Genomic DNA, 9,912 nt, shown 5'->3' on the forward strand with positions numbered 1-9,912 from the left:
GTTTTGCTTTGTTTGTTTATTTGTTTGTTTGTTTGTTTGTTTTGGGATTCAAGGTCTGATCATCTATTTGTTACTCTCAACGGGCACAGCCTCGTTTCTTGACAATCATTCCCAGCACTTTTCTTTAGCTTCCCTCATTCTCTTGGCCAAAGGTTTAGCATATTCTGCAGACTCCTCATTTTCCTTAGTGTAACACGTTGGTGTTTGAGTTATAGAACATGTGAAATGGCAAGATACTGAATCTTGGGTGCTTTGGGCCTGGGCTGCTTTCTTCATTTAAGGACTTTCCAACAACATATCAGTGGACATCATTTTTTTTTTTCTTCAAGACAGGGTTTCTCTGTGTAAACCTGTCTATCCTGGAACTCATTCTGTAGGCCAGGCTAGACCGGGCTGGCCTTGAACTCGGAGATCTGTCTAACTCTGCCTCCTGAGTAGTGTTGGGATTAAAGGCATGCACCACCACACCCAGGACATGCCTTTAGAGAGATTGGAAATCTTATTGATTCTGCCAGCTCTTTTGGCCCCACTGCTGAGGCACAGTAGTACTATCATTCAAGGAACATCTTCCTCTGCCCCCACCCACCCAATAACCAAGTTGAGATCACTCAGATTGACATCTACCATGCATTGCTGAACAGACTTGCACTTCCTCTCTCCAGTTCCCCGTGATCTATAACGAGAATGCCCTGTATTCGGTAGTAGGTAGACTCACTCTGCCGTGGGTCAAGATGCCTTGCTTCAGGGAAAAACTTTTGTTGTACCTACCACGGATTCGGACCACACAACCCTTCCACTCTTCACCAGAGCATCAGTAGCTATTTCTGAAGCCACGGATTTCTCGTAGACAGTATGAAGTCTGTGTTCATCATCCACTTCAGTGAGTTTCTGTCAGTCAGTGACTGGGAAGGAGATATTCGGCTTCATCTTGACACAGCCGATGGCCTAGGAGGCGCCACAAACAACAACAACAACAACAACAACAAAACCCACCAGGTCCTAAGTCTTAATGAGCCTTTCTCCAACAGGGAATGTTATTATTACTGTTTTTTTATGTGTATAACTGTTGGCCTGTGTTCCATGTACCTGGTGCCTGTCAACTCCAGATGAGGGATTCAGATTCCCTGGAACTGGAATTGCAGAAGGTGGTATGAGCTGTTTCATGGATGTTGGAATCAAACCCAGGTCCTCTGGAAGAGAAGCAAGCTCTCTTAACTGCTGAGCCACCGGACAGGCTCTGTTTATTGTGTTTATGGTACTATGGTACTAAGGATTGAACTACAGCTTTATAAGTTCTGCCAGATAAGTTCTCTTCCAGCGAACCATGACCCTAGTCGTTTTGATTTTTAAAACAAGGCTCACTAAACTATCCAGGCTGGCCTTGAAACTTTGATCCTTTTGCCTCAGCCCTCCAGGTAGCTGGGATCACAGGTCTGTCCCACTAGGCCTGACTGAAAGGGTATACGGGGATGGTTTAGCTAGCTCTGGTTACCGTGGTGGCAGAAGAGTCAGGAGCGGAAGAATCACACGAGCTATGGTTACCAGAGTTAGAATGGGCTTTATTAGAGAAAAGAGGGGATAGGTCAGGGGAAGTCAGGCCTGGCAGAGAGGAAACAGAAAGAGAGGGGCGCAGAAAGGCACAGAGAGAGAGACAGAGAGACAGAGACAGAGACCGAGAGAGCACATGGGCCTGTGTCCTAATTTTAGGCTGGGACACAGTCGCCTGCTGATGACGTAATAAGGCGCCGAACTGCTCATATACAGAATTCTTACACTGACTAGTTTTGAATATTTATAACTTGGTTTTAAATGTAGTTCATTCATAAGCTTGCATAATTTAATGTTAGATAATGAACTTTAACAACTACTAAAGAACCGGAAAATGTATCCGGTAGCTAGTAAGCTGATGCACACTATATAGAAACTAGTAAGGTGAAACACACTATACAGACTGCCTGCTCCAGTGTACCACTGGACACAAAACCAAACACATACTCATAATAAACCACAAAGAAGTGTATTTAAAAACAATTCGTAGCTGGGCAGTGGTGGTGCATGCCTTTAATCCCAGCACTCAGGAGGCAGGGGCAAGTAGACCTCAGAGTTCAAGGTCAGCCTGGTCTAAAGAGTGAGTTCCAGGACAGCCAAGGCTACATACACAGAGAAACCCTGTCTCGAAAAAACAAAACAAAAAGAAAGAAAGAAAATATATGCTAGAGAGTGGCAGGAATGTGTTTATGAGACTCAAGTCAGCAACCCACACAATCTTTAAAGTAAACAACTTTAACATAATATGATCCAAGGATATACTAATTTGATACTTACATGCTGAGGAATGATGCTAGGAAAATATAAAAAATCTTTGTTTGGGGGCTGGAGAGACGGATCAGCAGTTACAAGCACTTGCTCTTACAGAACTCGGGTTCAGTTCCCAGCACTCACGTGGTGGTTCACAACCATCCATAACTCCAGTTCCAGAGGATCCAATGCCTTCTTCTGATCTCCACAGGCACCAGGCACACATGTGACGCACAGACATAGATGGAAGCAAAACGTTCATACATAAAGTAAAATGAATAAATTTAATTACAACCATTTTTAAAACCTTTGTATTCCTTATTAAGCCATGTTGTTTCTATAAGAGAACTTGTATGCACAATAGAAATATTGCAGCGGTCTCAAGTCTTTGCCAAGTTGTTTCAGGCAGCCATCGTGGTATTGGACCACATGCTGGGGTTTGCTGCGCAAACGGCGGATGCTGTGTGTTCGGAAACAAGGTGGAGGTGAAGCTGTGGGACACAACACAAGTGCTGCCGCAAACACCCCAGGCTCATTTAATGTTCAGGTTTTCTAAAAATTCTTGTTCATTATTCTTTTTGTTTGTTTGTTTGTTTGTTTTGTTTTGTTTTGTTTTTTTCGAGACAGGGTTTCGTTCTTTATTCTTATGTGATGTGCACACGTGCTGCGGACGATTTGTGGAGTCTTCCTACCCCTGCGTGGGTTGGGGGGGTGGTCAAGCTCAAGTTGCCAGGTTTGCAAGTCCTCTTGAGTCCACTGAGTCCTCTCAGTCCCCCACCCCATGTATGGCTGCGAGTCTGGTTTTGGTCGTTGTACGTTCTACAAGAAACATTTTAATTGTTGCCCAACTTTGCAATTCTGACTTTCAGTTTACCCGTCTGGAACTGCAACCAATCGTTTAAAAAGCTGGGACCAGAGCTGGTGAGATGGCTCAGTGGGTAAAGCCACCTGGTGTCAAGCCTGACGACCCGAGTTTGGTTCCTGGGACTAGCATGGTAGAAGAAGAGAACCAAATCCCTCAGGTTGTCGTCCGGTCTCCACCATGTTGCTGTAGCACACGTGTGCCTTCACATACATGCTCACAAGTGTGCACAAAATGTAATTTTAGAAATTCAAAATAAGAAAAGCTAGACTGGGCATAGTAACACACATTTTTTTTCCTCTTATTTTATTTTACAATACCATTCAGTTCTACATAACAGCCACAGATTCCCTTGTTCTCCCCCCTCCCACCCCCTCCCTTTCCCCCCAGCCCACCCCCCAATCCCACCTCCTCCAGGGCAAAGCCTCCCCTGAAGACTGCGATCAACCTGGTAGACTCAGTCCAGGCAGGTCCAGTCCCTTCCTCCCAGACTGAGCCAAATGTCCCTGCATAAGCTCCAGGTTTCAAACAGCCAACTCATGCAATGAGCACAGGACTCAGTCCCACTGTCTAGTTAGTAACACACATTTTTAATCTCAGCACTCAAGAGGCAGAGGCAGTGAACACAGCATGGTCTATCTAGCTGGGACTACACAGTGAGACTTTTGTCTCTAAAAAACAAAAGGAAGGAAGGAAGAAAAGAAAGAAAAAACTGGGACCTAGAGAACACTCTTACATATACCACTTTAAAAGAGTTAGCATATAGAGAACCTTATAAACTACCTTATTTTATCTGAAATATGTAATTTATTTTAGATTGGTAATTTTAAATTCAAGGATGTCAGATACTTTTGAAAGTATTAGACTTACTACATGAATGCATTTGATTTATAACACTTGTAAGAGTCATTTAAGCGCATAAAATGATTTTGCAAGCATGAATTGTCTGTCCAGTAAATTACTTGAAGTGCTTGGGAGAAGCAGGGCACTATTATGCCAATCAGATTTATAATATCAGAATTGATTTAATTACTTCAGATAGTCCCTGACTTAAAATAATTTGACTTCAGGCTTCCAGTTTTATGGTGATGATTTTGAGAACGTGATAGGCATTCAGTACAAAACCAACTTTCAATTTTAAGTTTTGGTTATTTCTTGGACTAGCAACTTATGGTAAGATATTCTTTTGGGATTTCCACCTATAGGCTAATAATGAAAGTGCTCAGAGCATATTAAAGGAAGGGTCAGCTAATCTACATTACTCAGTGATTTAGCTGTATTAAACACATTTCAGGGCCAGGAAGCATGGTAGTGCATGCCTGTAATTCCAGCCCTCAGAAGGTAGAGGCAGCTGGGTCTCTGTGAGTTCTAGGTGAGCATGGTCTAGAGAGTTTCAGGCCATCCAGGGCTACACAGTGAGACTCCATTACTATCTATCTATCTATCTATCTATCTATCTATCTATCTATCTATCTATCTATCTATCTATTTATATGGCCTCAAGAGATGGTTCCATGCTTAAGAACACTTGCTGTTCTGGAGACCTGGGTTCAGTTCCTAACACCCACATGGTAGTTCACAACCATCTGTAACACCAATTCCAGGGGATCTGATGACCACCACGGACAACACATGAACATGGTACACATACATACAGAAAATACCCATATGCAAAAAATAAAATTAAATAAGAACATGTTAAGGGGTCTTTAACTAAATAACTATTCAGGAGAATTAAGTTCATTAGATGTAAACAATTATTAACTAAAAAAATATTCATTTATTTTACGTATATGTGTGTATGCCTGAGTGTATGTACATGTAGACAAGGTTGGTGCCTCAACTGCCAGGATGTGCTTGATCACATGTAGGTGTGAGATACTTAGGCAGGAAGTAGGACAGGATGTATGCTTGCCACCCATTGGATAAAGGCAGGAAGTACACAGCCTTGTGGATTTTGCCTTTATAAGCACCTGACTAAAGTAATACTCAGCTATTCTCTGGGAATCCTGGGTATGGGCCTTGCCAATGTCCATTGTCCTGGACAGTATTTAGTAAAGCTTGCTTCAAATTTGGCTCAAAATTTGTGGTAGTGGTCTTATTCTTGCTTCGTGGGATTAGCTATAGGAAGCAGGCAGAGATGAGAGCGTCCTGGGGCTTGCTGGCCAGTTAGCTCAGGGTCAGTGAGGGGCCCTGCCTCATCGGATAAGGTGGAGAGTGATAGAGTAAAGTATCCAGTGTCCTCCACTGGCATCTGAGTGTACCTCTGGCCTCGGGTACTACCACTAGGGCTGTTGATCACATCAGTTTTCTCTGCCTGTTTTAAAAAAATTAAAAGGCAAGAAAAATCTCAAGCATGACAGGTAGCAGTGAAAAATCTCAAGCCCATCAGACAGAATATGCAAAGAAAGGCTTTTATTAGGGGTGAGGAAACACACACACACACACACACACACACACACACACACACACGTGTACACAAAAACAGCTGTGAAAAGCAGAGGGAAGCTAAGGCTGGAACCTGAGGGGGTTGGGGTTTCCTTTGAGTTTCTGAAGGGTCTTCCTATGTATAGGGTGGTGGCTGACTGGCCCACAACTGTCATAAACAGGACTTGATCAGCCTGGAACTCCTTAGGCTGGTCCATCAGGAGGGGGTCCTTCTGGTAGAAGAAAAGAATAGCAACACAAACCCTGCTCGGGTTCTTGTTTGTTTTTGTTTGTTGTTTGTTTTTCAGGCCCTTATTTTAAGCTGCCAGGATTTTGTCTCAGGTCAGGAGGTTGAGGACGAAGCTGGTCATCTTGGAAGTTCACCACCTTTATTTTATTACCTAATCCATGGCCCTCTTCCTGTCTCTGTAGCAGGGAATCTAACTCTTAGTGCCTCATAGGCAGAAGCACCTGCACACATACACTCCTGTGTGGACACCCCACAAGGTAGGGGGTGGGAGGGTTACAGAGAGGGACAGACAGACAGGGAAAGAAGATTGACCTACCCATTGGTCTCTGTGGTTTGTCTGCTAGAGGAGTTTCCATATACCCATTGAGTGTGAGTTCCAGTGCTCACTGGTTAAGTCGGAGTGCTAATGCTTCAAGATGAAATATGTGTGGTCTGCTTAACAATGCAAACTTGCCTTTAGCCAGCCCGTGTGACCTTGAAGAAGGAGAAGTGGCTTTCTGACATTTCAGTGCTTTAGATGAGATTGCTCAGAGGCTAGAAGACTCTTCTGGAAGTCCTGCTCTTTTTACTGAGTGTGTGTGTGTGTGTGTGTGTGTGTGTGTGTGTGTGTGTGTGTGTGTGTGTGTCTGTCTGTCTGTCTGTCTGTCTGTCTTTAACTCTTTTCAGGAGAATTGAAGGGTGATGATGCCTGCATCCTTGCATGGAGTAAACATTTCCATGTTGAACAAGCAGTGGATACTGACCCTCTCCTCACCAAGTAACTCCTACCAGTGTCTTCAGGGAGGGAAGAGGGAAGAGGTGATCTCACAACTCCCAGGACTTCCCAGGCAACTAGAATGTCTGGGGACACGGAGTGGGAGGAGGAATTGGGAGAGGGGTGTATTTATTTTGGGGCTTTTGAGACAGGATTTCTTTGTGTTACTCTGGCTGACCTGGAACTCACTCGATAGACCAGTCTGGCCTCAAACTCACAGAGATCTGCCTGCCTCTGCCTCCTGAGTGCTGGGATTAGCGGTTTGTGTACTACCACCATCCTGTTACAATTCATGTTTTTTAGTATTTATTCATTTATATGCTAATCCTTTTTTGAGACAGGGTTTTATATAGTCCTGGCTGGCTCAAACTCACTATGTAGTGGAGGCTGGCCTTGAACTTGCATTTACTTAGTTATTTCTTGACATTTTCATATATATTTAATATAGTTTGATCATATCCTCCACTACCCTCCCTTTGGCCTTCCCCTCACCAAACCCCCTTTTCCCCAACAAATTCCCCCACTTCCAGCTTCTTTCCTCCTCCCTTCTTTTGAGTGTGTCTGTCCCACTGCGTTTAGCTAGGGTTGCCTGCACGAGTGGATGGGAGGCATTTTCTGAGCAAGGGCAACTTGGCAGTGGCCACACTGCTCAGGAGTCTGACCCCCTCCCCCAGGGCTGTCTGTACCTCCCCAGAGATGGGAGAGATGGCCTACAACCCCCGATTCTCCTCGTCTAAGTTTCGGGGTTACAGATGTGCTTTACAATTCCGACCTAGTATTGCAGAGTTTTTGTTTTTTAATGAACAGAATGTCATATACAATGACATATTGGATATTATTGTAATTAACAAAACCCCCAGGATGGCGGTACAAGTTTGGAGTCTGTCTGAGCACTTTTGTTGTTGTATGACATAACTGTGTCTCAAAAACTAAAAGAAACTAAACCAAATCCCCCCCCACACACACAAACACACACACATCCCACACACCTAGCAACTTTTTACTCCAGGTGTGGTGGAGCTTAGTCCCAGCACTTGAGAGGCAGAGGCAGGTGGATCTCTGAGTTTGAGGTCAGCCTGGTCTACAAAGCGAGTTCCAGGACAACCAGGGCTGATAGAGAAACCCTGTCTCAGGGGAAAAAAAAGTACAGAGACGTTTTAGGCATCCTTTACTCAGTTTACCCCAATAACATCTTACATGACTGTTTTTGCTTTTGTATTGTACTTTTATAATTATGTAATTTCCCCCAGTCCTTGAAATTGTTTTTCAGTCCTTTGTCCTGAATTGTTCTCTGCACTGCTACATGCCATCTAATCCTAATTCTCTCTGTGTATTCTCAAGGGTGATATGTGAAATATTTAAAGACATCAGCAGATTAGTTGTGCCTTGGGAATATCTAGTCAGAAGAGACTAGCCCTAAGAATGGAAACAGAGCCCTGGACACTCATGCTTGTGGGAAATGTAAGCAAGTCTACTGTCTTTTCTATCAAAGTGTTAAATAAGACAAAATGACACTTTAAAAAAATTGTAAAAAAAAAAAAAAAGTGGGCTGGGCGGCAGTGGTGGTGGTGGTGGTGGTGGTGGTGGTGGTGGTGGTGATGGCGCACGTCTTTAATCCCAGCCCTTGAAAGGCAGAGGCAGGCAGATATCTGTGAGATCAAGGCCAGCCTGGGCTACAGCGTGAATTCCAGGAAAGGCACCAAAGCTACACAGACAAACCCTGTCTGGAAAAACTGAAAAAAAAAAAAAAAGTAGAAATGGCAATTGGCAGAAATTCAAATTTCTCTAGGGTTAGCACTTCTTGACATCAAAATATGTGCTCAGGCTATACCAGGAGACCCTGCTTACAAAAATAAGTGATGAGTGATTAGTACACAAATGGAAATTAAATTCTAGTTGTAGATCTGGCAACCACGCTGGTCTCAGGATCCTCTTCTGTAAAACAAGAGCATTAGGTTCTTCTGGTTCCTTCTAGCTCTGAAGCTTTGTAAAAAGTTTGCAAAACTGTCAAGATATTCACTAACAAGGAAATCTGATGTTAAAAATAAGAAAATCGCATTTTTGGCAAACATATGAGTGACTACTACCTGCAAAATCTGTAACTTTGGCAAGTCTTGCTGGGGAAAGGGAAAATGACTTTATAACCTTGCTCATAAAGAGCTCAGTCTGGTGAGGATCATCTTCTGCAGAGCCACAAGGGAGAAAGACCGAAGCGTTGAGACGGGTACACAGCAGAGGCATCTCAGGGGGCAGAGAGGGGCTGGCAAGAGGGCTCCTTGTGAAAAGGAGCTTGCCGCCAAGCCTGATGACCTGAGTTAAGTTCCTGGGCCCCAGATGGTATAAAGAGAGGACTGACTCCCCCAGATTGTCCTCTGACCTCCACACATGTGCCATGACATGTCTACCTAATGGACATGTCTGGCCTGCGTGCACACGCAAGAACAGATATATACTCACACATACATTCACACACATACTCTAAATAAATTTTAAAGAAACGTATAAAGTGCAGAGGAAGGAACGGTAAATCCCAATGTTTCATAGCTATAGAACTCTGTAACAGTTGTTACCGAATCTCTTTCCCAAATACTATTAAAAATTAACATATACTATCAGGTGAATAATATATTAAGGCCATTGCTGTTCCTAGGATAAAATTTTAAAGTATTTATTGATTTCATTTTATGCGTACAAGTGCTTTGCCTGCCTGTGTATGTATGTGCATCGTAAGTGTGCCTGCTGCCTATGGTGGTCAGAAGAGAGAGTTGATTCCCTGAAACTGGAGTTACAGAGAGTTGTGAGCCACCGTGCTGGGTGTTAGGAACCAAATCTGGACCCTCTGCAAGAGCAACAAGTGCTCTTTTTTGTTTGTTTGTTTTCTTTTTTGAGATAGGGTTTCTCTGTGTAGCCCGGGCTGTCCTGGAACTCTCTCTGAAGACCAGGCTGGCCTTGAACTCAGAGATCCATCTGCCTCTGCCTCCTGAGTGCTGGGGTTAAAGGTGTCCAGCATCACCAGTGCAACAAGTGCTCTCAGTAGGTAAGCCATCCCTCTGGCTCCTTATTTCAAAGTGTTACTAACACAGTAGTTATTCTTGCAGCTTCTATTATTACAGGTTAGCAATGTCCATGTACATTGGAATAAGGAATCTAAATAGATTACCTCAATGACTTAGCCCCACAATTCCATGAAGTTTGGTTTTTGGACGGGGAAGTTAAGGCTGTAATCAGTGAAGTGACTTTCCTGAAACCACACAGCAAGTGATCATACTCAACTCAGGTTAGTCCATTCCAAGATTTTTCTTAAAAAAAGTATTTTATCAA

The sequence above is a fragment of the Peromyscus maniculatus genome, chromosome 4, assembly GCF_049852395.1.
Source record: "Peromyscus maniculatus bairdii isolate BWxNUB_F1_BW_parent chromosome 4, HU_Pman_BW_mat_3.1, whole genome shotgun sequence".
Taxonomy (NCBI): Eukaryota; Metazoa; Chordata; class Mammalia; order Rodentia; family Cricetidae; genus Peromyscus; species Peromyscus maniculatus.